Source organism: Centropristis striata, chromosome 15 (assembly GCF_030273125.1).
Source record: "Centropristis striata isolate RG_2023a ecotype Rhode Island chromosome 15, C.striata_1.0, whole genome shotgun sequence".
Classification (NCBI taxonomy): domain Eukaryota; kingdom Metazoa; phylum Chordata; class Actinopteri; order Perciformes; family Serranidae; genus Centropristis; species Centropristis striata.
The window spans coordinates 12,648,185-12,673,339 of NC_081531.1; the positions used below are offsets into that span (position 1 = coordinate 12,648,185).

The 25,155-nt window shown below is 32.6% G+C and overlaps 1 long non-coding RNA gene across 1 annotated transcript; it reads right to left on the minus strand.

The window, feature by feature from the left end:
* Positions 1 to 8,895: 8,895 nt before the first annotated feature.
* LOC131986513 (uncharacterized) lies at positions 8,896 to 14,419 on the minus strand. The gene is made up of 3 exons (XR_009395701.1): positions 13,000 to 14,419; positions 10,959 to 12,254; positions 8,896 to 10,742 (listed from the first exon to the last, which is right to left on the minus strand). It is a non-coding gene; the product is annotated as an uncharacterized LOC131986513 (long non-coding RNA).
* Between the last annotated feature and the right edge of the window lie 10,736 nt (positions 14,420 to 25,155).

Below are 25,155 nucleotides of genomic sequence, written 5' to 3' on the forward strand. Positions count from 1 at the left end.
CGATAAAATATATTGCGATTTAACTGTTTAACTGTTTTTTTGTGTCCACAAAATTACTCAAAATAAATAAAATACTCATCTGACTTCAGTCTTTTTATTTCTCCACAATGAGAGTCAAACCCACAGACTGACCAACAAAGTATTCAGTCAAACTGAACTCAACTGATATTAAACATGTATGGACGACAACAACTACAGCATTTTCTCAAACTTTCCTCAACTTTAAGCTTCATTGCCCCGTTTTAAAAAAAATGAAACATTAAAAAAAGGTCTTGCTTTGCAGCTCTATTTCGACAACTTCCTGACACGATATCCTGATGCACATGGTGCCGAAAGATTCCTTAGATCTTCTATCTTAATATGATACCTGTATCATATTAAGTATCTCCAGTATATATCTGAAAGTGAGCCCGCTACTGCCTCTGGAAGAAAAAAAAAATGCAGAAAATACTGCCGGCCAACAGCTGACGGAATGCTTAATATCGATATAAAATTGCCATGCAAAATATCGCAATACTATGCTGTACTGCTTTCCCCCCCACACCTCTAATATGGATTGATCAAAAGTTGCTATGTTTATTACTAGTTTTACAAAAATATTTGTAGAACAGCCTTAGAATTAAGCTTTAGATCAATGTTTCATACACATTATACTCAGATGGTATTCATATCTATCTATAAAAGCAAGAAGCTTCCGTGTGTGTGTGTGTGTGTGTGTGTGTGTGTGTATATGTGTCTCTAGGGCATATCTCGCTGACCGTTTGTCAGACTGACCTAAGATATCGTGTGTGGATTGAGCATGGCACGAAGGTGTGCATCCTCGATTTTGAAGATTTTTTAATTATTTTTTTAATTAATTTTTCAAAATATCATAATTATTTACATAGGATGTGTTACAGCATTGCACTGTTTCCGATTGGGCGCCTTTTAGGGGAGCTCCGCCCCATTGTGTGATAGGCCTACACCTGGTCAGTAACCCAATTCACTCTGGATTTCCCACCTGACTCATCTCATCTGTAAGTCTATTTAGCCTACCTATCTTTCAGAGTTTTAAAGTGCTTTAAGTTCGATTTTCCAATAATATTCAAATAGTTTCCAGCGAATATCAATGTTCAATGTGTATGTGCTGGATGATGTGCGTACCTTATGAAAAGTAAGTGTTGAATGATTAAGTTTCTTTTTCTTAAAATAACAATTGCTGTGTCTCTTTATATCTCAATGTACATCCATGTATTACCCAATATGCACTTTGTAAACGAACACTATGCAAGAGTATTACACCTCATTGTACACCCCACCTTCACACACAACCTCATTTGGCCATAATTGAAAAATCTTCTTAATCTCCCACTATACGAATACATACTTCCTACGGGCGCTAGCTCGTAAGAAGCACATTATCGGTAATGGATATTGGTTTTACCAGAATAGTTGGCTCCATCCTAATTTTAAGTTCTTTGAGACTTTAAGTGCACTGGCTTCAGTCAGAATTACAAGTCAAGTTAGGCATACTGCTTTTTTTTGTTTGTTTCTGTTACGACCCAGAGACAGCAGAACTTAATCTAGGGGAATGTAGGGAGGCAACAATTAAAGCAAAGACAAAAGAACTAAGGACCGTCTGCAATCGCAGGGTTTTATTAACCAAAAACACAGGTATCATAAACAAAAAGGCTTTCTAAGTACAAGAATGACACAACGCCGGCCACCAACGTCCACACAGTGCACACCACGACCCACTCGCTGCAGGAGCACACTCCTCACTCAAATAGCCGGCCGCTGTCAATCAGCTAATCAGCTGATTGAGGCCAAGAGGTAAGGGGCGGTACCTGCAATGACAGAGAAAAAGAGAAACAAAAAGCAACAGGCCATACACACAGGCCTGTAACAGTTTCACACAAAAGAAAAAGTGTTAAGTAATAAATTTTATTTTCTGAGTGTTAAACTCTCAAAGGACTGTTGGTATTTTAAAATTTTTAGGTCCAATAGATTTACAGTGTTTTGGTTTACAGTGCGTAGTTTGAGTAATAATTTAACTGCTTGCCTTCATTTTCTGTCTTCCAAATAACTTTCACTAGTCTGGGGTTCCAATAAAACTGTCTATTTGACTGTGTGTCGTTCTTGGTCTTTTTCCAAATCTAACTAATTAAAGTGGTGAGTATTTTATTACAATCTTATCAATGTGAATGACAGACCACTATGAAAATAAGAGCCAAGTTTCATAAAAACCCTAAAAACTGTAATTTTTCATGGTGAAATCTAAACATAAATACCAGCAGAATACTTAAGTACTTGTTGGCAGAAAGCACATTGGCACATTTTTTGCAGAAGCTCATGTAATATTGAAACTGTAATATGCTTCTTGCCTCTGATGTGAGATTTATTCAGTGTGTCTTACTTTTTTTGCAACGTCATTGCAGACCATTTTAAATGAACAGCCTGACCAACCATGCATGAAAATACTGAGAAAGAAAAAAACAATCAAATAAAAGAAGATGGAAATACGCCTCATGTCTTGCATGAGTGGAAAAGAAAAGAAAACATAATAAATACATTAAAAGACAGCAATCTTGTTCTAAAATACAGTAGTAAAATATATTACATACCTTGGACTGAGTAGGTGGAAACCTACCATTTTTCTCGTTATTTTGAGTTTTTCTCATGATTTCCTTTTTTTCTAATTTTGAATAACTTTTTGTGACTTTTTTCTCCTCATTTTGACATTTCTTTCATGTATTTTTATTATTTTGTCGATTTTCTCATTTTTTTTTTACTTTTTCTTTTCATTTTGACCTTTTTTTCATGGTTTCTACTTTTTTTTCCATTATTTTGACGATTTTCTCGTCACTTCAACTTTTTTCTTTTCATGTTGACAATTTCTCACAAATTATTTTTATCAAGGTTCATTTTGAATAATGCTGGAAAAAAGAAGAGAAGAGAGACCTTCATCCAAGGCTTACAGATATCATAACAGTGCAAATTACAAACATTTCAACAAGAACAAAACAATCAAATAAAAGAAGATGGAAATATGCCTCATGTCTTGCATGAGTGGACAAGAAAAGAAAACATAATAAAAACATTAAAAGACAGCAATCTTTTTCTAAAATACAGTAAAAAAAAAAAGATATTACATACCTTGGACTGAGTAGGTGGAAACCTACCATTTTTCTCATTATTTTGAGTTCTTTCTCATGATTTCCTTTTTTTTCTCATTTTGAATCATTTTTCGTGACTTCAACTTTTTTCTTCTCATTTTGATATTTTTTTCCATGTTTTTTTCATTATTTTGACGATTTTCTAATTATTTTGCCTTTTTTCTCGTCACTTCAACTTTTTCTTTTCATGTTGACAATTTATCACAAATTATTTTGTCAAGGTTCATTTTGAATATTGCTAGAAAAAAAAAGGAGAAGAGAGACCATCGAAGGCTTACAGATATCATAACAGTGCAAATAACAGACATTTCAAGAAGAACAATACAATCAAATAAAACCAAGATGAGGTTTGTTTTCGTCATTTTGACTTTTTTCTTGTGACGTCAACTTTTTTCTTTTCATGTTGACAATTTCTCACAAATAATTTTCATCAAGGTTCATTTTGAATAATGCTGGAAAAAAGAAGAGAAGAGAGACCTTCATCCAAGGCTTACAGATATCAAAACAGTGCAAATTACAAACATTTCAACAAGAACAAAACAATCAAATAAAAGAAGATGGAAATATGCCTCATGTCTTGCATGAGTGGACAAGAAAAGAAAACATAATAAACACATTAAAAGACAGCAATCTTTTTCTAAAATACAGTAAAAAAAGATATTACATACCTTGGACTGAGTAGGTGGAAACCTACCATTTTTCTCATTATTTTGAGTTTTTTCTCATGATTTCCTTTTTTTTCTCATTTTGAATAGTTTTTCGTGACTTTTTTCTCCTCATTTTGACATTTTTTCATGTATTTACATTATTTCCTCGATTTTCTCATTTTTTTTTAACTTTTTCTTTTCATTTTGACCTTTTTTTCATGGTTTCGACTTTTTTTTCATTATTTTGACGATTTTCTCATTATTTTGACGATTTTCTCGTCACTTCAACTTTTTTCTTTTCATGTTGACAATTTTTCACAAATTATTTTTATCAAGGTTCATTTTGAATAATGCTGGAAAAAAGAAGAGAAGAGAGACCTTCATCCAAGGCTTACAGATATCATAACAGTGCAAATTACAAACATTTCAACAAGAACAAAACAATCAAATAAAAGAAGATGAAAATACCCCTCATGTCTTGCATGAGTGGACAAGAAAAGAAAAGTTAATAAAACATTCAAAGATAGAAATCTTGTTCTAAAATACAGTAGTAAAATATATTACATACCTTGGATTGAGTAGGCTGGAAACCTACCATTTTTCTCATTATTTTGAGTTTTTTCTCGTGATTTCTTTTTTTTTCTCATTTTGAATCATTTTTCGTGACTTCAACTTTTTTCTTCTCATTTTGATATTTTTTTCCATGTTTTTTCATTATTTTGACGATTTTCTAATTATCTTGACTTTTTTCTCGTCACTTCAACTTTTTTCTTTTCATGTTGACAATTTCTCACAAATTATTTTATCAAGGTTCATTTTGAATAATGCTGGAAAAAAGAAGAGAAGAGAGACCTTCATCCAAGGCTTACAGATATCATAACAGTGCAAATTACAAACATTTCAAGAAGCACAATACAATCAAATAAAACCAAGATGAGGTTTGTTTTTGTCATTTTGACTTTTTTCTTGTGACGTCAACTTTTTTCTTTTCATGTTGACAATTTCTCACAAGTAATTTTCATCAAGGTTCATTTTGAATAATGCTGGAAAAAAGAAGAGAAGAGAGACCTTCATCCAAGGCTTACAGATATCAAAACAGTGCAAATTACAAACATTTCAACAAGAACAAAACAATCAAATAAAAGAAGATGGAAATATGCCTCATGTCTTGCATGAGTGGACAAGAAAAGAAAACATAATAAAAACATTAAAAGACAGCAATCTTTTTCTAAAATACAGTAAAAAAAGATATTACATACCTTGGACTGAGTAGGTGGAAACCTACCATTTTTCTCATTATTTTGAGTTTTTTCTCATGATTTCCTTTTTTTTCTCATTTTTAATAATTTTTCGTGACTTTTTTCTCCTCATTTTGACATTCTTTCATGTATTTTCATTATTTTGTCGATTTTCTTTTTTTTTTTTTTTACTTTTTCTTTTCATTTTGACCTTTTTTTCATGGTTTCGACTTTTTTTTCATTATTTTGACGATTTTCTCGTCACTTCAACTTTTTCCTTTTCATGTTGACAATTTCTCACAAATTATTTTTATCAAGGTTCATTTTGAATAATGCTAGAATAAAGAAGAGAAGAGAGACCTTTATCCAAGGCTTACAGATATCATAACAGTGCAAATTACAAACATTTCAAGAAGAACAATACAATCAAATAAAACCAAGATGAGGTTTGTTTTTGTCATTTTGACTTTTTTCTTGTGACGTCAACTTTTTTCTTTTCATGTTGACAATTTCTCACAAGTAATTTTCCTCAAGGTTCATTTTGAATAATGCTGGAAAAAAGAAGAGAAGAGAGACCTTCATCCAAGGCTTACAGATATCAAAACATTGCAAATTACAAACATTTCAACAAGAACAAAACAATCAAATAAAAGAAGATGGAAATATGCCTCATGTCTTGCATGAGTGGACAAGAAAAGAAAACATAATAAAAACATTAAAAGACAGCAATCTTTTTCTAAAATACAGTAAAAAAAAGATATTACATACCTTGGACTGAGTAGGTGGAAACCTACCATTTTTCTCACTATTTTGAGTTTTTTCTCATGATTTCCTTTTTTTTCTCATTTTGAATAATTTTTCGTGACTTTTTTCTCCTCATTTTGATATTTTTTCATGTATTTTCATTATTTTGTCGATTTTTTTTTTTTTTTTTACTTTTTCTTTTCATTTTGAGCTTTTTTTCATGGTTTCGACTGTTTTTTCATTATTTTGACGATTTTCTCGTCACTTCAACTTTTCCCTTTTCATGTTGACAATTTCTCACAACTTATTTTTATCAAGGTTCATTTTGAATAATGCTAGAAAAAAGAAGAGAAGAGAGACCTTCATCCACGGCTTACAGATATCATAACAGTGCAAATTACAAACATTTCAAGAAGAACAATACAATCAAATAAAACCAAGATGAGGTTTGTTTTTGTCATTTTGACTTTTTTCTTGTGACGTCAACTTTTTTCTTTTCATGTTGACAATTTCTCACAAGTAATTTTCCTCAAGGTTCATTTTGAATAATGCTGGAAAAAAGAAGAGAAGAGAGACCTTCATCCAAGGCTTACAGATATCAAAACATTGCAAATTACAAACATTTCAACAAGAACAAAACAATCAAATAAAAGAAGATGGAAATATGCCTCATGTCTTGCATGAGTGGACAAGAAAAGAAAACATAATAAAAACATTAAAAGACAGCAATCTTTTTCTAAAATACAGTAAAAAAAAGATATTACATACCTTGGACTGAGTAGGTGGAAACCTACCATTTTTCTCACTATTTTGAGTTTTTTCTCATGATTTCCTTTTTTTTCTCATTTTGAATAATTTTTCGTGACTTTTTTCTCCTCATTTTGATATTTTTTCATGTATTTTCATTATTTTGTCGATTTTTTTTTTTTTTTTTACTTTTTCTTTTCATTTTGAGGTTTTTTTCATGGTTTCGACTTTTTTTTCATTATTTTGACGATTTTCTCGTCACTTCAACTTTTCCCTTTTCATGTTGACAATTTCTCACAACTTATTTTTATCAAGGTTCATTTTGAATAATGCTAGAAAAAAGAAGAGAAGAGAGACCTTCATCCACGGCTTACAGATATCATAACAGTGCAAATTACAAACATTTCAAGAAGAACAATACAATCAAATAAAACCAAGATGAGGTTTGTTTTTGTCATTTTGACTTTTTTCTTGTGACGTCAACTTTTTTCTTTTCATGTTGACAATTTCTCACAAGTAATTTTCCTCAAGGTTCATTTTAAATAATGCTGGAAAAAAGAAGAGAAGAGAGACCTTCATCCAAGGCTTACAGATATCAAAACAGTGCAAATTACAAACATTTCAACAAGAACAAAACAATCAAATAAAAGAAGATGGAAATATGCCTCATGTCTTGCATGAGTGGACAAGAAAAGAAAACATAATAAAAACAATAAAAGACAGCAATCTTTTTCTAAAATACAGTAAAAAAAAAAGATATTACATACCTTGGACTGAGTAGGTGGAAACCTACCATTTTTCTCATTATTTTGAGTTTTTTCTCATGATTTCCTTTTTTTTCTCATTTTGAATAATTTTTCGTGACTTTTTTCTCCTCATTTTGACATTTTTTTCATGTATTTTCATTATTTTGTCGATTTTCTTTTTTTTTTTTTACTTTTTCTTTTCATTTTGACCTTTTTTTCATGGTTTCGACTTTTTTTTCATTATTTTGACGTTTTTCTTGTCACTTCAACTTTTTCCTTTTCATGTTGACAATTTCTCACAACTTATTTTTATCAAGGTTCATTTTGAATAATGCTAGAAAAAAGAAGAGAAGAGAGACCTTCATCCAAGGCTTACAGATATCATAACAGTGCAAATTACAAACATTTCAAGAAGAACAACACAATCAAATAAAACCAAGATGAGGTTTGTTTTTGTCATTTTGACTTTTTTCTTGTGACGTCAACTTTTTTCTTTTCATGTTGACAATTTCTCACAAGTAATTTTCCTCAAGGTTCATTTTGAATAATGCTGGAAAAAAGAAGAGAAGAGAGACCTTCATCCAAGGCTTACAGATATCAAAACAGTGCAAATTACAAACATTTCAACAAGAACAAAACAATCAAATAAAAGAAGATGGAAATATGCCTCATGTCTTGCATGAGTGGACAAGAAAAGAAAACATAATGAAAACATTAAAAGACAGCAATCTTTTTCTAAAACACAGTAAAAAAAAGATATTACATACCTTGGACTGAGTAGGTGGAAACCTACCATTTTTCTCATTATTTTGATTTTTTTCTCATGATTTCCTTTTTTTTCTCATTTTGAATAATTTTTCGGGACTTTTTTCTCCTCATTTTGACATTTTTTTCATGTATTTTCATTATTTTGACGATTTTCTCGTCACTTCAACTTTTTCCTTTTCATGTTGACAATTTCTCACAAATTATTTTTATCAAGGTTCATTTTGAATAATGCTGGAAAAAAGAAGAGAAGAGAGACCTTCATCCAAGGCTTACAGATATCATAACAGTGCAAATTACAAACATTTGAACAAGAACAAAACAATCAAATAAAAGAAGATGGAAATATGCCTCATGTCTTGCATGAGTGGACAAGAAAAGAAAACATAATAAAAACATCAAAAGACAGCAATGTTTTTCTAAAATACAGTAATAAAAGATATTACATACCTTGGACTGAGTAGGTGGAACCTACCATTTTTCTCATTATTTTGAGTTTTTTCTCATGATTTCCTTTTTTTTCTCATTTTGAATAATTTTTCGTGACTTTTTTTCTCCTCATTTTGAAATTTTTTTCATGTATTTTCATTATTTTGTCGATTTTCTTTTTTTTTTTTTTACTTTTTCTTTTCATTTTGACCTTTTTTTCATGGTTTCGACTTTTTTTTCATTATTTTGACGATTTTCTCGTCACTTCAACTTTTTCCTTTTCATGTTGACAATTTCTCACAACTTATTTTTATCAAGTTTCATTTTGAATAATGCTAGAAAAAAGAAGAGAAGAGAGACCTTCATCCAAGGCTTACAGATATCATAACAGTGCAAATTACAAACATTTCAAGAAGAACAATACAATCAAATAAAACCAAGATGAGGTTTGTTTTTGTCATTTTGACTTTTTTCTTGTGACGTCAACTTTTTTCTTTTCATGTTGACAATTTCTCACAAGTAATTTTCATCAAGGTTCATTTTGAATAATGCTGGAAAAAAGAAGAGAAGAGAGACCTTCATCCAAGGCTTACAGATATCAAAACAGTGCAAATTACAAACATTTCAACAAGAACAAAACAATCAAATAAAAGAAGATGGAAATATGCCTCATGTCTTGCATGAGTGGACAAGAAAAGAAAACATAATAAAAACATCAAAAGACAGCAATCTTTTTCTAAAATACAGTAATAAAAGATATTACATACCTTGGACTGAGTAGGTGGAACCTACCATTTTTCTCATTATTTTGAGTTTTTTCTCATGATTTCCTTTTTTTTCTCATTTTGAATAATTTTTCGTGACTTTTTTCTCCTCATTTTGACATTTTTTTCATGTATTTTCATTATTTTGTCGATTTTCTTTTTTTTTTTTTTTACTTTTTCTTTTCATTTTGACCTTTTTTTCATGGTTTCGACTTTTCTTTCATTATTTTGAGGATTTTCTCGTCACTTCAACTTTTTCCTTTTCATGTTGACAATTTCTCACAAGTAATTTTCATCAAGGTTCATTTTGAATAATGCTGGAAAAAAGAAGAGAAGAGAGACCTTCATCCAAGGCTTACAGATATCATAACAGTGCAAATTACAAACATTTGAACAAGAACAAAACAATCAAATAAAAGAAGATGGAAATACGCCTCATGTCTTGCATGAGTGGACAAGAAAAGAAAACATAATAAAAACATCAAAAGACAGCAATCTTTTTCTAAAATACAGTAATAAAAGATATTACATACCTTGGACTGAGTAGGTGGAACCTACCATTTTTCTCATTATTTTGAGTTTTTTCTCATGATTTCCTTTTTTTTCTCATTTTGAATAATTTTTCGTGACTTTTTTCTCCTCATTTTGACATTTTTTTCATGTATTTTCATTATTTTGTCGATTTTCTTTTTTTTTTTTACTTTTTCTTTTCATTTTGACCTTTTTTTCATGGTTTCGACTTTTTTTTCATTATTTTGACGATTTTCTCGTCACTTCAACTTTTTCCTTTTCATGTTGACAATTTCTCACAACTTATTTTTTTCAAGGTTCATTTTGAATAATGCTAGAAAAAAGAAGAGAAGAGAGACCTTCATCCAAGGCTTACAGATATCATAACAGTGCAAATTACAAACATTTTAAGAAGAACAATACAATCAAATAAAACCAAGATGAGGTTTGTTTTTGTCATTTTGACTTTTTTCTTGTGACGTCAACTTTTTTCTTTTCATGTTGACAATTTCTCACAAGTAATTTTCATCAAGGTTCATTTTGAATAATGCTGGAAAAAAGAAGAGAAGAGAGACCTTCATCCAAGGCTTACAGATATCAAAACAGTGCAAATTACAAACATTTCAACAAGAACAAAACAATCAAATAAAAGAAGATGGAAATATGCCTCATGTCTTGCATGAGTGGACAAGAAAAGAAAACATAATAAAAACATCAAAAGACAGCAATCTTTTTCTAAAATACAGTAATAAAAGATATTACATACCTTGGACTGAGTAGGTGGAACCTACCATTTTTCTCATTATTTTGAGTTTTTTCTCATGATTTCCTTTTTTTTCTCATTTTGAATAATTTTTCGGGACTTTTTTCTCCTCATTTTGACATTTTTTTCATGTATTTTCATTATTTTGACGATTTTCTCGTCACTTCAACTTTTTCCTTTTCATGTTGACAATTTCTCACAAATTATTTTTATCAAGGTTCATTTTGAATAATGCTGGAAAAAAGAAGAGAAGAGAGACCTTCATCCAAGGCTTACAGATATCATAACAGTGCAAATTACAAAAATTTCAACAAGAACAAAACAATCAAATAAAAGAAGATGGAAATACGCCTCATGTCTTGCATGAGTGGACAAGAAAAGAAAACATAATAAAAACATCAAAAGACAGCAATCTTTTTCTAAAATACAGTAAGAAAAGATATTACATACCTTGGACTGAGTAGGTGGAACCTACCATTTTTCTCATTATTTTGAGTTTTTTCTCATGATTTCCTTTTTTTTCTCATTTTGAATAATTTTTCGTGACTTTTTTCTCCTCATTTTGACATTTTTTTCATGTATTTTCATTATTTTGTCGATTTTCTTTTTTTTTTTTTACTTTTTCTTTTCATTTTGACCTTTTTTTCATGGTTTCGACTTTTTTTTCATTATTTTGACGATTTTCTCGTCACTTCAACTTTTTCCTTTTCATGTTGACAATTTCTCACAACTTATTTTTATCAAGGTTCATTTTGAATAATGCTAGAAAAAAGAAGAGAAGAGAGACCTTCATCCAAGGCTTACAGATATCATAACAGTGCAAATTACAAACATTTCAAGAAGAACAATACAATCAAATAAAACCAAGATGAGGTTTGTTTTTGTCATTTTGACTTTTTTCTTGTGACGTCAACTTTTTTCTTTTCATGTTGACAATTTCTCACAAGTAATTTTCATCAAGGTTCATTTTGAATAATGCTGGAAAAAAGAAGAGAAGAGAGACCTTCATCCAAGGCTTACAGATATCAAAACAGTGCAAATTACAAACATTTCAACAAGAACAAAACAATCAAATAAAAGAAGATGGAAATATGCCTCATGTCTTGCATGAGTGGACAAGAAAAGAAAACCTAATAAAAACATCAAAAGACAGCAATCTTTTTCTAAAATACAGTAATAAAAGATATTACATACCTTGGACTGAGTAGGTGGAACCTACCATTTTTCTCATTATTTTGAGTTTTTTCTCATGATTTCCTTTTTTTTCTCATTTTGAATAATTTTTCGTGACTTTTTTCTCCTCATTTTGACATTTTTTTCATGTATTTTCATTATTTTGTCGATTTTCTTTTTTTTTTTTACTTTTTCTTTTCATTTTGACCTTTTTTTCATGGTTTCGACTTTTCTTTCATTATTTTGACGATTTTCTCATCACTTCAACTTTTTCCTTTTCATGTTGACAATTTCTCAAAACTTATTTTTATCAAGGTTCATTTTGAATAATGCTAGAAAAAAGAAGAGAAGAGAGACCTTCATCCAAGGCTTACAGATATCATAACAGTGCAAATTACAAACATTTCAAGAAGAACAATACAATCAAATAAAACCAAGATGAGGTTTGTTTTTGTCATTTTGACTTTTTTCTTGTGACGTCAACTTTTTTCTTTTCATGTTGACAATTTCTCACAAGTAATTTTCATCAAGGTTCATTTTGAATAATGCTGGAAAAAAGAAGAGAAGAGAGACCTTCATCCAAGGCTTACATATATCAAAACAGTGCAAATTACAAACATTTCAACAAGAACAAAACAATCAAATAAAAGAAGATGGAAATATGCCTCATGTCTTGCATGAGTGGACAAGAAAAGAAAACATAATAAAAACATTAAAAGACAGCAATCTTTTTCTAAAATACAGTAAAAAAAGATATTACATACCTTGGACTGAGTAGGTGGAAACCTACCATTTTTCTCATTATTTTGAGTTTTTTCTCATGATTTCCTTTTTTTTCTCATTTTGAATAATTTTTCGTGACTTTTTTCTCCTCATTTTGACATTTTTTTCATGTATTTTCATGATTTTGTCGATTTTCTTTTTTTTTTTTTACTTTTTCTTTTCATTTTGACCTTTTTTTCATGGTTTCGACTTTTTTTTCATTATTTTGACGATTTTCTCGTCACTTCAACTTTTTCCTTTTCATGTTGACAATTTCTCACAACTTATTTTTATCAAGGTTCATTTTGAATAATGCTAGAAAAAAGAAGAGAAGAGAGACCTTCATCCAAGGCTTACAGATATCATAACAGTGCAAATTACAAACATTTCAAGAAGAACAATACAATCAAATAAAACCAAGATGAGGTTTGTTTTTGTCATTTTGACTTTTTTCTTGTGACGTCAACTTTTTTCTTTTCATGTTGACAATTTCTCACAAGTAATTTTCATCAAGGTTCATTTTGAATAATGCTGGAAAAAAGAAGAGAAGAAAGACCTTCATCCAAGGCTTACAGATATCAAAACAGTGCAAATTACAAACATTTCAACAAGAACAAAACAATCAAATAAAAGAAGATGGAAATATGCCTCATGTCTTGCATGAGTGGACAAGAAAAGAAAACATAATAAAAACATTAAAAGACAGCAATCTTTTTCTAAAATACAGTAATAAAAGATATTACATACCTTGGACTGAGTAGGTGGAAACCTACCATTTTTCTCATTATTTTGAGTTTTTTCTCATGATTTCCTTTTTTTTCTCATTTTGAATAATTTTTCGTGACTTTTTTCTCCTCATTTTGACATTTTTTTCATGTATTTTCATTATTTTGACGATTTTCTCGTCACTTCAACTTTTTCCTTTTCATGTTGACAATTTCTCACAAATTATTTTTAACAAGGTTCATTTTGAATAATGCTGGAAAAAAGAAGAGAAGAGAGACCTTCATCCAAGGCTTACAGATATCATAACAGTGCAAATTACAAACATTTCAACAAGAACAAAACAATCAAATAAAAGAAGATGAAAACACGCTTCATGTCTTGCATGAGTGGACAAGAAAAGAAAACATAATAAAACATTCAAAGATAGAAATCTTGTTCTAAAATACAGTAGTAAAAGATATTACATACCTTGGATTGAGTAGGCTGGAAACCTACCATTTTTCTCATTATTTTGAGTTTTTTCTCGTGATTGACTTTTTTTTTTCATTTTGAATAATTTTTCGTGACTTCAACTTTTTTCTTCTCATTTTGATATTTTTTTCATGTTTTTTCATTATTTTGACAATTTTCAAATTATTTTGACTTTTTTCTCGTCACTTCAACTTTTTCTTTTCATGTTGACAATTTCTCACAAATTATTTTGTCAAAGTTCATTTTGAATATTGCTAGAAAAAAAAGGAGAAGAGAGACCTTCATCCAAGGCTGACAGATATCATAACAGTGTAAAAAACAGACATTTCAAGAAGAACAATACAATGAAATAAAACCAAGATGAGGTTTGTTTTTGTCATTTTGACTTTTTTCTTGTGACGTCAACTTTTTTCTTTTCATGTTGACAATTTCTCACAAATAATTTTCATCAAGGTTCATTTTGAATAATGCTGGAAAAAAGAAGAGAAGAGAGACTTTCATCCAAGGCTTACAGATATCAAAACAGTGCAAATTACAAAAATTTCAACAAGAACAAAACAATCAAATAAAAGAAGATGGAAATATGCCTCATGTCTTGCATGAGTGGACAAGAAAAGAAAACATAATAAAAACATTAAAAGACAGCAATCTTTTTCTAAAATACAGTAATAAAAGATATTACATACCTTGGACTGAGTAGGTGGAAACCTACCATTTTTCTCGTTATTTTGAGTTTTTTCTCATGATTTCCTTTTTTTTCTAATTTTGAAAAACTTTTCGTGACTTTTTCTCCTCATTTTGACATTTTTTCATGTATTTTTTATTATTTCGTCGATTTTCTCATTTTTTTTTAACTTTTCTTTTAATTTTGACCTTTTTTTCATGGTTTCGACTTTTTTTTTCATTATTTTGACGATTTTCTCGTCACTTCAACTTTTTTCTTCTCATTTTGATATTTTTTTCATGTTTTTTCATTATTTTGACGATCTTCTCATTATTTTGACTTTTTTCTCGTCACTTCAACTTTTTTCTTTTCATGTTGACAATTTCTCACAAATTATTTTTATCAAGGTTCATTTTGAATATTTCTGGAAAAAAGAAGAGAAGAGAGACCTTCATCCAAGGCTTAGAGATATCATAACAGTGCAAATTACAGACATTTCAACAAGAACAATACAATCAAATAAAACCAAGATGAGGTTTGTTTTTGTCATTTTGACTTTTTTCCTTGTGACGCCAACTTTTTTTTTTCATGTTGACAATTTCTCACAAATAATTTTCATCAAGGTTCATTTTGAATAATGCTGGAAAAAAGAAGAGAAGAGAGACCTTCATCCAAGGCTTAGAGATATCATAACAGTGCAAATTACAAACATTTCAACAAGAACAAAACAATCAAATAAAAGAAGATGAAAATATGCCTCATGTCTTGCATGAGTGGACAAGAAAAGAAAAGTTAATAAAACATTCAAAGATAGAAATCTTGTTCTAAAATACAGTAGTAAAATATATTACATACCTTGGACTGAGTAGGGGGAAACCTACCATTTTTCTCGTTATTTTGAGTTTTTTCTCATGATTTTCTTTTTTTTCTCATTTTGAATAATTTTTTTGTGACTTTTTTCTCCTCATTTTGACATTTTTTTTCATGTATTTTCATTATTTTGTCGATTCTCTCATTTTTTTTTACTTTTGTTTTCATTTTGACCTTTTTTTCATGGTTTCGACTTTTTTTTCCATTATTTTGACGATTTTCTCGTCACTTCAACTTTTTTCTTTTCATGTTGACAATTTCTCACAAATTATTTTTATCAAGGAATATTGCTGGAAAAAAAGGAGAAGAGATACCTTCATCCAAGGCTTACAGATATCATAACAGTGCAAATTACAGACATTTCAAGAAGAACAAAAACATCAAATAAAAGAAGATGAAAATACGCCTCATGTCTTATGCAAGCAAGAAAACATAATAAAACATTCAAAGATATAAATCTTGTTCTAAAATACAGTAGTAAAATATATTACATACCTTGGACTGAGTAGGTGGAAACCTACCATTTTTCTCATTATTTTTTTTTCTTGTTTCTTTTCATCTTGACAATTTCTTACAAATTATTTTCATCAAGGTTAATATTTAATATTGCTGGAAAAAAAACGACGAGAGACCTTCATCCAAGGCTTGCAGATATAACAGTGCAAATTACAGAAATTTCAACAAGAACAACAAAACAATCAAATAAACCAAGACGAAAATACGCCTCATGTCTTGCATGAGTGGACAAGAAAAGAAAACTTAAAACATTCACAGGCAGAAATCTTTCTCTAAAATACAGTAGCAATGATATGACATACATATGATTGAGCACATGGACACCTACCTCTTTTTTACTTTGTCATAAAATATAGTTTAGTTAGGTAAAATAAGAATATTGTAGGACAAATGAACACAAAAGGCCACAGGTATCAAAAAGTTTTTAAAAAAACAAACATGTCCACAGCATGTAGAACTCCTCTTCAACCTGATCCACAGTGTGTCTGCCAAGTGGTTTGTCCAGCCTCTGGAGAGTCCTACAAGACCTACCTACACTGTGTGTGTGTGTGTGTGTGTGTGTGTGTGTGTGTGTGTGTGTGTGCCGTATTCTGTTCCATGTGCATAAATTAGAACACGGAACAAATGGAATCCTGAGCACCCAGACATTATAATTTCAAACCATAACATGTTTACTCTAGATACTGAGGTGTGTCCATGTTCAACAGGAGTGACTTGATTAAACTTATTCCAATCCTGTTAAAATCAACTCACTGCAGCTTTCTTTCTCTCTACATATGATATATTTAAGTGGACCATATTTCTACATCTGTTTAGATTATGGATGACTTTATGTCACTTTGGTCACTTAGGTCCAGCTGAGCATGGACTCACTGGTTACCTTTGATTAGAAAAAGATTTCAGGGCCACCTTGATGTCAAGAGATGTCTCCAATAGAGACATGTCTCTAGTTGACAATTAAACACGTTAAACATTGTTTTTAGTGAGGTAAAATTGGAATATTCCCTGGAAAATGTACATAAGAGAAACCTTCCAAGGCTTGCAGATATCATAGCAGTGTAAATTACAGACATTTCAACAAGAACAACAAAACAATCAAAATGAAATAAAAACAAGATAAAAATACAATTCATGGTCTACATGACAAGAAAAATGACATCACTTAATACATTCACAGACAGCAATCTTGCTCTAAAATACAAAAGCGCAAAGATATGACATACCTTGGATTGAACTTGTCAATGCCCACCCTGACTTTTTCAAAGAATATATTTTTAGTAAGGTAAAATTGGGATATTCTAGGAAAAATTAACACAAGAGGCCTACTTCCAATGCTTGCAGATATATCAGTGTAAAATGACACCACTCTCCAATGGACAAAGAAGAGCTCCAAAAAATCCCTTAAGTAACTTTAAAATTGGAGTTTTCCCTGGGAAGAAATAGACCTTCTTCCAAGGCTTGTATGTGTTGTATCAGTGAATATTACAGAAATTTCAACAGAAAATAAATAAATAAAATAAAATAAAAATGCCTATTATGACACCTCTCTCCAGGGGACAAAGAACTCCAAAAAGTCCTTTTAGTGAGGATATATTGGAGTATTCTTTGGGAAGATATACACAGGAGAGACCTTGCAGGTTTCATGACAGTCAATGTTATAGATATTTAAAAACAATGACACAAACAAAATGTAAAAAATAAAATTAAAATAAACCATAAAAACGCTTCTTCTGACACTGTTCTCCAAATACAGTCGTCATAATATGACATAACTTAGATTGAGCACGTCGATCCCTACCTTGTTTGACATTATGTTCGGGGTACTGCAGTAAGGCCCTTTGAATCCACTTCATGGCACAGGAAAACACGGAAAAAGGCTTCCACTTTCACAAACAATTTCCTCCATGTGTCTCGTTAATCCACAGGTATCAAAAAAATTTTTTTAAAAATAAACATGTCCACAGCATGGAGAACTCCTCTCCAACCTGATCCACAGTGTGTCTGCCAAGTGGTCTGTCCAGCCTCTGGAGAGTCCTACAAGACCTACCTACACTGTGTGTGTGTGATCTGTATTCTGTTCCATGTGCATAAATTAGAACACGGAACAAATGGAATCCTGAGCACCCAGACATTTTGATTTCAAATCATAACATCATTCATAAATATGTTTAATGCAACTTAAAAAAATATCAATACAGTCAAATATGAAATCTATATTCACGCTAAAAGATTAATTCTAAATCGTGGAAAGTGAAAAAACAAACCATACCATGTTTACTCTAGATACTGAGGTGTGTCCATGTTCAACAGGAGTGACTTGATTAAACTTATTCAAATTCTGTTAAAATCAACTCACTGCAGCTTTCTTTCTCTCTATATCATATGATGTATTTAAGTGGACCATATTTCTACATCTGTTTAGATTATGAATGACTTCATGTCACTTTGGTCACTTAGGTCCAGCTGAGCATGGACTCACTGGTTAACTTTGATTAGAACAAGGTTTCAGAGCCACCTTGATGTCAAGAGATGTCTCCAATAGAGAAATGTCTCCAGTTGACAATTAAACACCTTAAACATTATTTTTAGTGAGGTAAAATTGGAATATTCCTGGAAAATGTACACAAGAGAAACCTTCCAAGGCTTGCAGATTGCATAGCAGTGTAAATTACAGACAAAACAACATAAAAATACAATTCATGGTCTACATGACAAGAAAAAAAACATCACTTAACACATTCACAGACAGCAATCTTGCTCTAAAATACAAAACGCAAAGATATGACATACCTTGGATTGAACTTGTCAATGCCCACCCTTTTTTTTTACTTTTTCAAAGAATATATTTTTAGTAAGGTAAAAATTGGGATATTGTAGGAAAAATTTACACAAGAGGCCTACTTCCAATGCTTGCAGATATATCAGTGTAAAATGACACCACTCTCCAATGGACAAGAGCTCCAAGAAATCCCTTAAGTCATGTTAAAAATGGAGTTTTCCTTGGGAAGAAATAGACCTTCTTCCAAGGCTTGTATGTGTTGTATCAGTGAATATTACAGAAATTTCAACAGAAAATAAATAAATAAAATAAAATAAAAATGCCTATTATGACACCTCTCTCCAGGGGACAAAGAACTCCAAAAAGTCCTTTTAGTGAGGATATATTGGAGTATTCTTTGGGAAGATATACACAGGAGAGACCTTGCAGGTGTCATGACAGTCAATGTTACAGATATTTAAAAACAATGACACAAACAAAATGTAAAAAAATAAAATTAAAATAAACCATAAAAACGCTTCTTCTGACACTGTCCTCCAAATACAGTCGTCATAATATGACATAACTTAGATTGAGCACGTCGATCCCTACCTTGTTTGACATTATGTTCGGGGTACTGCAGTAAGGCCCTTTGAATCCACTTCATGGCACAGGAAAACACGGAAAAAGGCTTCCACTTTCACAAACGATTTCCTCCATGTGTCTCGTTAATCAACAAGTATCCAAAAGTTTTGGGAAAAAAAACAGAATGTAAAAACTCCTCTCCAACCTGATCCACAGTTTGGTCGACAACTGGTCTGTCCAGTCTCTGGACATACACACACTGTGTGGGTTCCGTATTCTGTTCCATGTGCATAAATTAGAACACGGAACAAATTGAATTCTGAGACACACACAAGCACGCAGTTTTACCAAAGATTTCTGATTTCAGATCCCTATATATTCCCGCACCTGCCATGGGAAAGTAGGACATATTTTTGCTTTGTTGTACAGAAAATGGAACACAAAAAGATGAACGGTGGAGTGTATGGCGTTTGGCAGCGGGTGACAAATACATTATTGCTTTGCGCACAGCAGCAAACAATCCAAGTGCTGCTTTGGAGAGTGAGCTGTCACAGTCCCCGCACCCAGACAACATCACCCCATAAATATCAATAAAAGAGAGAAAGTGAGATGTCCTCGGGGAGACTGCAGCGAGGTACATGAATTAGAAATGTCACCAATAAGTTTGGGAAAGGGGAGCAGGTCTACAGCACGGTTTTCAATTCATTCCTGCACAAAACAAATTTTACCTTGAGGGAGATAACATCACATTATAGCAGGCTGTGGACTCCCGACATCCGTAATGGGAACAACTGGATAACCATCTATCAAGGGCTGATACAAAAAAAGATTGAAAAAAAACCAAAACATAAAATAAACTCATGTCACAAAAATAGAGCATGAATATAAAACCCTTGAAGAGAGCAAGGAATGAATGTATTACATACTGTAATTCAGGGCAGCAGCTAGTGATTATTTTCATTATTTATGGTTTATTTTCTGAATAATCACTCAAGTGGCAATCTCCAGCCATTCTGTAGTCATTTAATTTTACTTAATATATTTGATAAAATGTATTAAATATAAATGCGTCCTTGATTTTGAGGCAGTTGTTTAAGTAACTATATAATCTTTATGTGTATGTAATTCTAAATCAAGAGAATTTTGAATGAATCCAACACAATAGAATTAGTCCATTTTTACTTCCTGTTAAGTTGGTATTAACTCAACTTGTAACATAGTTAGATTTAATTAATAATATTGCGTGCAATCTGTTGCCTCAATTTTATTGAGTAGCTATTGTTTATCTTTTTTTTTTCTTTTTTTTTTACAGTGTGTGAAGCCAATACAGGAATGCCTTCCTGCATTCTTTCTAACAGACAGCAGGGGGCGACTGCACTGGTTGCAAAGAGTCCATTCACTTGTAAGTGAACAAGAAAATGACTGGATGATGGAATCCTGGGGGGGCTGAATAATGTTCACCTTACTGCCTTATAAAAGAACCTGCATATTTTACTGTTTTCATCACTGTTTTTATATTAATTATTAAAAAAAAAAAAATGAAAATCAATGCTTGAATAACTGCGAGAAAAAGTACTGAATTTTTTGAATGTACTGCCAATTGCACCCTCTTATACAGAGTGATGGATAGTAGAACACTGGTAAAATTAAATTATATTATCATATTTTATATGGTACCATAAGTAATAGCAGAGCTCACAGTGAGTGCTTATACAGAACTCCCATTCAGATTCTGTGAAAATTAATCATTATCCGTTTGTGTCTCTGGGAGATTTTTAATCAAAATGCTACTCCTAACTCCACGGCCTGTGGTCAGGCATACGCAGTAATATATCATCCTTACATTCATTGACTCGAGCTTTAATTAATAGCATGTTCACAGTGATTTCCCACATCTCTAATGGGTAAAAATGCATCCATACTCCTACCGAAGCCAACTGAGACGTAAGAAGCATTTGAACTCGGAGGCCTTATAAATTAGCCGAGTTATTTCCTCTGAGGCGGGAAATAAAGAGGCATTATGAGCCACACCTGGCAAGACAGATGTCCAGATCAGGGCTATCTGGAAGCCTTTCGGCCCCTTCTGGTGGCTCCGAGTCTGAGACGCGTCTGTAACTGAGACGGAGCAGCGGGCAGACTGGTGATATGTCAGATGCTGTCTCACTGAGAGGCAAGCTTTAACCTGTTGTGCTGCTGAGCTGAAGATTGATGTGTCCTCTTTCTGGCCTGTCCTGGTGCAGCTTCTCCCATTGTCGAAAGAAAATTGGTAATAAAATAAATAAAATAACAGTGCCTATCAAACTAGGTGGCTTAAATGTTTTTTTTTGTAGTTGGGACAGTATCAGAGGTGTCAAGTAACCAAGTACAAATATTTTGTTACCTTACTTAAGTAAAAATTCCGGGTATCTATACTTTACTGGAGTAATTATTTTTCAGCTGACTTTTTAACTTCTACTCCTTACATTTTTATGCAATTATCTGTACTTTCTACTCCTTAGATTTTAAAAATAGCCCTGTTACTCCCATTTAATTTTGGCTTGTTTTCATTATAAACACACACACAAAAACCGGAGTGTATGTGATTGTAGTTGAATGAGAAGTATAAACACATACCATTCCGACACCCTATTGGTTCGTACACCATCCATCGTACCTGCTCATGACACACATGACACTCCAGCAAGGAGAGCAGACGTATAGGCTAGCACAAAGATGCCTGTGGTGGAGACAGGACTCCCAAGTGTCACACATCGTGAAAGTCACTCATTTCGGTCTTTTGTCACACACTCCCGCCACACATTGCATTTCTCACGCATGAAAATGTATTGTGTGACGTCCACCAAGTTACACCGTTATTTATGCGTCGTATAACTCAATGGGAGCTTGACATGCTCCAGTCAATAAGATCAACTATCCATCAGTCAATCCAAGAATAACGCCACTACACATGATCCAATTAGAAAATAGCATTGTTGTATCCAGGTAAATTTCTGACACAACCCCCCCGCCCCCGGATACAATCTCACCATGACTTACTCTGTTGCCCTCACAGATTCCTGCAGCTAAGCTTGGATGTACATTTACATTTCAATAAAGGTTAACATGATAACACGCCTCTTAAGTTTGACTTTTTGCACCATCACAATACTTATAGGCAACTAGTCATCATATCTTCTGCTCCATGAAACACATGGTAATGCTCAAGTAGTAAACATATATGGTTCTTTAATGTCTTTGCATCGTACTAAAATATGTTCATTTTGAATGGGCATAACTAGAGCTGAAACAGGTGCATCCCAAATGTTTCAACGTTAACATTTTAATATAACATAAGAGTCATTATGGCTTTTTTGGGGGAGGTGGGGTAGTGCAATAAAGACCCCTGTCACAGTGGCCCCGCAGCCTGAGCTTTTGTCCTTAATGGCATTTTTCCCCCTTACATTACTTTTACTTTTATACTTTTAAGTAGTTTGGAAACCAGTACTTTTACACTTTTACTTGAGTAAAAAGCTTGAACTGATACTTCAACTTCTACAGAAGTCTTTTTAAACCCTAGTATCTATACTTCTACTTGAGTAATGAATGTGAATACATCTCTGGACACGATATAAAAGCAACTCTTGGCTCCTTCTTGATAAATCTCTTTGAATTTTACATTTATTTTTCGGTAATGTATCTTTCCTACTCTAGTGTTCAGCACCTCGAACACTAACCTCCAACAAAGGCATTACATTGCGAAAATACAGCATGTCCTCAGACCAATTTCTGCTCATTTTTTTTCAGTAGCTGCTCATTTATTTGCCGTCCACAGCAGGAGAGTTAGCCACAGACCTCCTGATCTGTGCACATTACTGTGGTGAACTCCTGGGCTTTTTCCCCCGCTCTGTTCCTTTTCATAAATTTCCTTCTCTGGCTAACAAGTCGTATATTAAGCATCTGTACAGTCTCCCACTGGGAAGGTACGGCGAACACCTCCTGACCTGCAGCTCATTTTAGCTCAGTGGGTTCCACACTTAAAAAGAGCACGAGATGCACAGAGGTATAACAAAGATGGTGCACATAGCTAGACGGCCATTTATTAGGGCTTTATTGTTTCCCACAAATGGAGACTTGGAGAAACCTCTTTCTGAACTGCAACCTGATTTTCACTTTATAGCACCTTTGCATAGGCGCGTAAGTGAAAAATGCTCAATATGAAAAATGGCTTAATCCCTTTGTTGTAGGAAGAAAAAACAGGTGGGAGCAGTGTTTTCCTCTAATAGACATGTTTTCCATTTGAAGATTATCCCTGCAGTGGGTTTAATGTGCTGTCTGCAATCTCAATCCTTTTTCCTTCTGCCTAAGGCAATGGACTGTAAATGTTTCCCCCCCATGTTTCTACTTTTGACCAGTGCTGCTCTGCATATTGATAGAAAACATGAGCAAGTGTAAACTGTTGTTTGTTGAGACATTTTGGATTTTGTCCTTAAAATGTTGGTCACCAAAAATTTGAGCTTGTTTTAATCTTCCATACAGTGTATATCACAATTCCTAAACATTCCTAAAAATTGGATGGGATGGCTATGTTTTAAATGGACTTTGAGGTTTGTTCTGTTGCCACTTTTTGTTGCAACTATCTACATATAAACAACACTTTATCGAGTCTGGAAAAAAACATTTTTGTTTATCAAACGATAAGTCGATCATCGTGACAGGCCTAGTCGGTGATGCAGAGTTTAAATGCCGGATATCACACTTGGGTCGAACAAACGAACTTTCATTCAGGAGAACGCATGAAAACAAAAGTAAATTACTTTTTTGCGTAACATACATTTTTTACTGGACTTCCATGGCTCACGTCACCGTCATAACTACTTCACATCCGGCATATACGTACATTTATTTACTGTTTAAACTGCCTTTTATAACACCTTACCAGGACATTTTTTGCCCTAAACCTGGGTCATCAAACAGCCTCTTTTACAACCGTAAACCACACATGTATGGATGATGACGCGTGTGCTATTTTTAGAACGCTCCGCGGTACCCTGAGCCGTCATTTTGACAAACGCTGATATGTGTCATTATGGGTGGTACTGACAGGTGTCTATTCTGTCGTTTAGGTTGGAGATCATGTTGGAAGAAATGTCTAGTCATGTAGTGAATGAATACAATTTCTACACATCAACAAATTTAATGGAACACAACATTTCCTGACTCATAGTGCCTCATTGGATATTGTTAGTGTTGAACGATTTAAATTGTTTTACTGGCTTAAATGCTGATATCTTCACATCCACTGTTACATTTTTAATCAAATTATGTCCTCATTGAAGAAACATACGGCCCATGTTAACAGCCTGAAGTCACTGTGGCAAAATACAGCTGGTGTAAGGGAAAGTAACATTTGCATTTGCTTCTACGTTATAACATGAATAGGAGTGTATGGTTACATGTATATACTATAACAGTATATCAATAAGGGAATTTTTCACTCCGAAATATCAGTATTGGCCCCAAAGATCTGGTATCAGCCAGGCTTTATTATAAATGCTCATAAACCCAGTTTTAGTCATGGATATTTGGTAATAGACAATACACACAGATAGTGTTTACTTGAAAACACTTACTCCAGTAAGTGTTTCACATTCAGCTAGCTGTGTCATTTAGTTTTCTACCAGTGTGTAGCAGTCACTCTCACCCACTTCAGCTGATGTGTAGCAGCCAGTTTCTGGCACCAAGGTGTGTAATTATCTATTTTAGCTGCTTCGGATAGACGAATCAAGACAGCACCAGCAGCAGCCATCTGGCTGTGTGAGGACTCAAGTCTCTGCTGGCACAAACACAAATGTGTTTTCCCCCTCCCTGTTCAAACACCCACCATAAAAACCTCTGCTGTTCTTGTTTTACAGATTGTGTATTTGTCACGGTCACTTGGACGCTGTCTCAGTGATTTTGTGTGCTCCTTTATTCCAGCTGCCAGTCAAATGGCCAGTTTGGCTTGTTTTACTCCTCTTGGCCTGACAAGTAGAGCATCACTGTAATTTTCAGATAAAAGGCGACTTGTTTCTAATCTTTGTAATTCTCAAAGTGGAGGCTCTTTGTGAAATATGGGGAATGGTGACTTGAAATGCAGGAACAAT